Genomic DNA, 7,003 nt, shown 5'->3' with positions numbered 1-7,003 from the left:
TTGACATTTAAAATAAAGATAACACTATATATATAGGGTTTTTTTACCTTTTACTCCACTCATTCTGAGAAGTGCATGGATGTGCCTGCCCTGCTACCTGCAGGGCGGGCAAGGATGAAACCGTCGGCTCAGCCTCACCGGCAGCTGGGAGAGCGCCCGCCCCGCTCCAACGGGGCGGGCGAGAAGGCAAGCCCATGGCGTGGCCGACCATGGGCAGTTGGTGCGCCCGCCCTGCTGCCTGCAGGGCGGGCAAGGATGGGGCCGGCGGCTCGGCTCGTGGAGCCACAATGCAAGGACAGAAGAGGCGCATGCGGCTCTTGAGCCGCAGGTTCCCTACCCCTGGTCTAGTAGCTTGCAAAAAGCGCATTACTTTGTCTACACGGACAGGCCTGTAAAAGTCACTGAACTGCTCTTGACTGGGGAGAAATGCATGTAAACTTGGTCTGTTGAAACGAGAAGCGGAGACATCTTCACACGGTGCATTTCCTCTTATACTTTAATCCAGTTATGTAAACATGCACTGTGGCAACAGCAACGGAATATATATATATATATTAAAAATTGCACTATTGCTTGTTCGTACGATGTTACCCCCCCTCCCCCCAAAAGCTAACTTTTTGCACAGTAGATTGCAGTGATTGATAGCTGCTTGTTTTGGTGATGGTAACAATCCCCAAAGCCCTTGTCGCTAACCCTGAGATTTGCAGAAGCCCTTGTTTCGGTGGATAGCTGGTAGCTATTTATTTGTTTGCTTCCATTTGTCCCCTGCCTATCCCCTCAGCCAGAACTATGAGTGACCTTTGGTAGAAAATGAGTCCTCCCAAAGACAATATTGAAACTTGGGTGCTGTGTGGTTTCCGGGCTGTATGGCCGTGTTCTAGCAGCATTCTCTCCTGACGTTTCGCCTGCATCTGTGGCTGGCATCTTCAGAGGATCCTCTGAAGATGCCAGCCACCCACAAATTATATCAGGAAAAAACTACTGCTTAAACCACAACCACTATTCCCAACTACCATATTCCGGCGATGTGCCGATAATATTGAAACTGCTTCATGTTTCAGAAGTGATTAGGAGAGGGACAGCTTAATACTGGAGCAACCTCGGACAGTGACCCATTATGCACAAAGCACTTCCTGTGGGCTTCTAGCCCCGCAGTCCCTCCGCAGTGGGGTCTCCTCATGCTTCCCTGTTTGAACACAAGGAGCTGCCCCACTGTGTGCTGCACGGCTCGTGATCACCTGCTCCCCGTGTTGCTCAAAGGGAAAGATTGACACTACCCTTTAAAGGTAATAGCGATTTTGCTTCTATCGCTATTGTTGAGGGTGTTGCATTTTCAGGGGAAAGCCTGCCGTCGATTCCCTGAGAGGGTTGTGGGGGGAAGGATGGTTTCAGAAGCCAATACATGGAATCTTACTTTTGCCTGAAAGGAACATCCCCCTAGCTCAGCCATTCTCAACCAGGGTTCCCTGGTACCCTGCAGTGCCGTGAGCATGTCCCCGGGGTACCACGGCAACACTACCCTATTTTTATGTAGTTATTGTCTCCCACGGCGTAGCAGACATGGAGACTGGCCCGTAGGGCAGGGCCTGCCATAAGGTCAGCCACTACTACCAGTTGCTGCACCCTTCACCCTGGGAGGTGTGGCAAGCAGGGGCAATGGGAGGGGAAGGTGGAGGGTGGCGGCAGGGGTACCGTGAGATATGAAGAGTGAGGTCAAGGGTACCCTGACCTCGAAAAGTTTGGGAAATACTGCCCTAGCTATTACAGTCTTTGCAAAGCGTATCTGTAGTCATGCATGTTAATTGCAATGCAAGATGAAGGAAATGAAACCTGCGCTGCATGGTATAGCATGTTGTTTGGAATAAGCCAGTATGATGTATGGCCAACCTATGGTGCTCCAGTTGTTCGTGGACTACAATTCCGATCAGCCCCTGCCAGCATGGCCAATTGGCTGATGGGAATTGTAGTCCATGAACATCTGGCGCACCACTGAGTTAGAGTGTCTAACTGGGATATAGGATGCTCAGGTTCGAATCTGCACTCTGCCATAGAGACTTGCTGGGTGACCTTAGGCCTGATTCTCTTGTCTCACACACACAGATTAACCTACCTTGCAAGATTGCTGTGAGGTTAAACACTGGAGGCAGGGAGAACGAATGGTGGGGAGAAAGGTGAGCTATAAATGAGTGTTTAAAAAGATGCTTCGCTTTAAACAGCGTTAGCAACTCTTTCATGACCCGCTGAGATCATTTAAGCTGTGCAGAAGTCACTGCTGGTACTAAGCATCCACAATGGAGTAGAACCACTTCCAGAATGTCTTCTAGCTCTTGCTTGGCAGTAGCAGTAACAGGTAACTGGAAAGGCCGTTGCTCGAGCAGGAAATTCAGGCCTGCATTGATTTGCATTTGGCAGAGGTACTTTTGGGGGGGTGGGGGTGAGGAGAACAGGTATAGGTGTTCGTAACAGAATAACAGCAATATGAACATGGAAGGAATCCTCAGCTGGATGTTCACGGGTGTCTCCTTTTATGTCCTCTGCCAGAAACTCAGGCAGCCTAACATTTGATCCCACCCTGTATAATAGCACTCACTCTGAATGGCTCAAGGTGGAAGCTATGCCTGTGGGCAGAGCTGAGGGACAGGCCTCCTCCTGAGTCAAAAAGTAACTTGCTCTCCAGGCCTTAAGTAGAAGAAAAGGACACACACACACACCCTTTTAGGAATATTTCAGACTTATTCTTTCCTGGCTACTATCAGGCTGCAATTCATCCGCTGCATGGCTCTCTAGCAGGAGAGGCTTAGCTATGCACGGTGATATGGCATTCGGGAAGCAACTCTCACCAACATCTTCACAGACAGCGTTCTCAGGAGACGACCAGTTAACGGGAGAAAGAAAAAAAAACAGCAATAGGTGACCCTTGCAGCTGGAGTCTCAATGTCTGTTACAAGATATAAGAACATAAGAACAAGCCAGCTGGATCGGACCAGAGTCCATCTAGTCCAGCTCTCTGCTACTCGCAGTGGCCCACCAGGTGCCTTTGGGAGCTCACATGCAGGACAATGAAAGCAAAGGACGCTCACCAGAGCTGCTGCTGCTCCCGAGCACCTGGACTGTTATGTTTTGCTCAACTCTACCCCAGCTCACTGGCCCCATTTATTTCAAACCTTAGAAAATAAGAGTGACCGTGAACAGAGCCCCCCCTTTTGATTCACAGGCAAAGAGAAGAACCGGTTTCCTATGAAACAACTACTGCCACAGCTGCATCCTTTTCCAGCTCTCTCATGGCGGAGCCTAGCAGGTCATTTGTTATAAAATTAAGACGATTTGTCTCCTCCTTAGGAAATCTATTGGATCAATTTCAGAAAATTGGCAGGAACGTGTCAATTAAAAGCTTCCCAGATTCTGAACCGTCACTATTTGTCACAGGTGGTCAGAACAATGGTTGGAATCATCAGCTTCTTTGGAGGGTCTGCCCTTCATGGACGTGGCAAACATTCTCTATTTTTATAGTTAAAAACGGAAGATCTGCAACCTTGTAAGCAGTAAATTGTGGACAAGTAGTGATTCTGCAAACAGGAAGGCTGTGGGGGGGGCAGAAGAGAGTGAAGTGCTGGCCGAGGCAGCAACCTTTCCGCCTTCCAGGGTACTGCCTTATCCGAGGAATGCCACTATCACAGTGATGGCGAACCTTTTTGAGACCGAGTGCCCAAATTGCAACCCAAACCCCACTTATTTATCGCAAAGCGCCAACCTGGCAATTTAACCTGAATGCTGAGGTTTTAGTTTAGAAAAAACCAGTTGGCTCCCTCTTCCTCCGCCCCCACCTGCTCAAGCAGGGGCCAGCCTGCTTGAGCCTCCAGCAAGTCCCACGCGCACCGCTCTGTGCCTCTCTAGCATCTCTGCCTCCTCTGCACCCTCCCCCTCGGGCAGCAGCCACCTCGAGCACAGGTACCAGGCCCGCCAGCTGAGTCCTCCCTGCTTACAGTGGTGCACGCACAGGCCAGCCTAGATGTTTGTGTGTGTGTGGGGGGGGTGATTTTCCACCCCCCACATGATGAACTCTGTGTGCACGTGCCCACAGAGTGCCACCTCTGGCACCCATGCCATAGGTTCGCCATCACTGCACTATCAGAACAAACAGCCTGACAGGAGCCAATAAGCTTGAGTGGGACAGAAAGGGAGCTGCTGTCTGGAGTACGTAGGCGAGAAGATTTCATGCGAGAATTAACTTGCAGGGGGAAATGGCGGGAGAAGCGGCCGTTTAGGACTCCTTGATAAAGGTGCTAAAGAGAGCCGGGAGGAATTTGACGCTGGGAAGGGAGAGTTCACCTCATCTTTCAAAAGATGACTGAATGACTGTCCAGTCCTTAAAGGGGCTGGGTTCGTTTCCTGATCTCCTCTCTGGAAATTGTGAAAACGGCAAGAGTTGTGTCTTTCGACAGAAGCCCACCTGCTGTCCCTGGGCTTGTCTCTCCCTTGTGCACACCCTGGCTTTACTGCGTAACTGGAAAGACTGTGAAGATAGCTTTCAGAGCGGATGGGAAATCTACTGAGGTAATGCGGACTACCTTCCACGCCTCAGGGCAAAGCTGTCACAATGTAAGATGAGATGTCAGACGAAGAAACACATTTAAGACGGCAGAGAAGTTCGGCAGGTGAATGAATTTGCGGTTTCCTTGCACGATGATTGCTAACTCCAAGAAGCTCCGGTCCGACAATATTTACAGGTAGATGACGTGTGCGGCCTAGAAGTGCTGGCGCACGCTCAGGGCTGCAGGCTTCAGTGTTCCTGCCCTGAAATCCAGGCTTTATTCAAGCACACCCTGACTTTACTTTGGGCATACATCCTGTCCTACCCCGGCCAAATGCCTTCTGTATGACTTGACTTCTGTTACTGCCTGCTGGGCAGAATCTGTTATGAGATCCTGGCATTCGGTTTAATGCTGGTCGGAGAAGCTCCTTCCTGAAGGTCGGAAGAAGAAAAATCTTGAGACAAAGCAACGGGATGGAGGGAATAGGATGACAAGGGAGACCAAGCGGCTGAGGATCAACAAATCTGCCTCCAGAACTATAATCTCTTGGAAAGAGTGCTCCCCAGCGTCCCTCCCATTCCCCACTTTTCTCCCCAATGGACAATCTTGCTCTCCCTCTTCCATTTGATCCTTAGCGACTGGAAGCTGAAAGCGTGGCAGAAGGGCCTCAAATTAAGCCCAACGAACAAGCTGCCGTGGCAGAGGGGGAATTCGAACCTAGGGTTCCCAGATCCTCGTCGGGCACACTGACCTCTATGCCATGCTAGCACCAGTCTGAGAAAGTGCCACTTGGTCACAAATTGAATACCGCATCCACGGAGTGTTCCAGGAGGAAAAGAGGTGGTTTGCAGTTGCCGTCCTCTGCAGAACCACCTGTGTTCCTGGGTGGTCTCTGATCCAAATGCTAACCTCTGACTGACACCCCTACACTGGCCAAGCTCTGGCTAAAGTGGATTATTCAGGCTGCTCTGAGAACCATGGATTTAATCCTCAGGCTGAATCCTGGTGTCACAGATGAGTGGGGTTTTTCCTGCTTTCTCCCCACCGGAGAACCTAAACACGTGAAGTGGCCTTATATTGAACCAGACTACCATGTTGCCCCCAAAACAAGACAGGTCTTGTTTTAATTTTTGCTCCAAAAGACACGTAGGGCTTATTTTCAGGGGATGATTATTCCCCATGATTTTGCCCCATTGACCAGATCAGCTGCGCTGGGGAATCTGTAACTGGGGCTTATTTTTGGAGTAGGGCTTGTATTTCGAGCATCCTCCAAAAATCACACTAGGGTTTATTTTTGGGGTAGGTATTGGTCCCCCTCAGACTGGCACAGGTTCTCCAGAGTCTCAGGCAGAGGGTCGCCTACCTGGGTTTTTCAGCTAGAGCAGGGGTCTGCAACCTGCGGCTCTCCAGATGTTCATGGACTACAAATCCCATCAGGCCATGCTGGCAGGGGCTACGATGGGAATTGCGCATCCATGGCATCTGAAGCTACAAGATGAACTTCCCTGAAACTAAAGCAGGCTGGGAACAGAACCAGGGACCTTCTGTGTGCCAAACGGATACCCTGCCACCAAGCCACAGCCCCTCCCTGCCATGCGGGCGTGAGGTTAGTGAGTAACTATTTTCTGCCATGCAGTCTGCCACATTAACCAAATATGCGATCAAGTTGCCAGGCCGAGGCCAGTTTCTCATCCATCCCATCCGCCACCCTCATCAGCCTCAAGCAGTCAGATGCAAATCGACAACCACAGAGTGCATGTGTGTGTGTGTGTGTGTGTTGGGGGGGAAGCACTGAAGGCAGAACTCAAGATCTGGACTTCTCCCCACCAATGAGAAAGATTCTCCAGTCCCCTATTCCATGTCCTTCAAAGTCAGGAGTCCTCAACGTGGTGCTTGGGGTACCGTGGTGTCTGCCGACCCCTTTTCTGGTACCTGCCAAGGTGTTTTTAGCAAGTGGCTGGGGACGGGAGGGGCTTTTGCCCAGCAAAGCTTTTGATTGACTGTGGAGGTCTTTTTTTTAAAGTTGTTTTGTCAGCAGCTGCCACCACCAAACAAGGATCTACACCAGGGGTCTGCAACCTGTGGCTCCCCAGATGTTCATGGACTACAATTCCCATCAGAATTGTAGTCCATGAACATCTACTATATTACAGAAGTGAAGCTGTGGCAACCATTCTGTGGCTGGCTCCACCTCCTTTGGCAGCCATTTTGTGGCAGCCACATGATTGCTGCGCTCACCATGCTGGGTTAGAATTCCAAATGAGCCTGTGGGCTCAAAAAAGAAAAAGTTGAAGACCCGTTCTAGGCCTACCCACCCACCAGCCAGAACTCTCTTGTATCAGCTTCCACTTCCTGTATTATGCAGATTTTGGCTATGAGGGTAACACTCCAATTTGTACCTTGTGCAACTGATACTACTACATAGACAGCCAATGGGAGGTCTCCGTTCAAAAACAGAAGATGCCATTCCG

Source organism: Sphaerodactylus townsendi, linkage group LG07 (genome assembly GCF_021028975.2).
Source record: "Sphaerodactylus townsendi isolate TG3544 linkage group LG07, MPM_Stown_v2.3, whole genome shotgun sequence".
NCBI classification, from domain to species: Eukaryota; Metazoa; Chordata; class Lepidosauria; order Squamata; family Sphaerodactylidae; genus Sphaerodactylus; species Sphaerodactylus townsendi.
Note: the sequence above shows the minus strand (reverse complement) of the source record.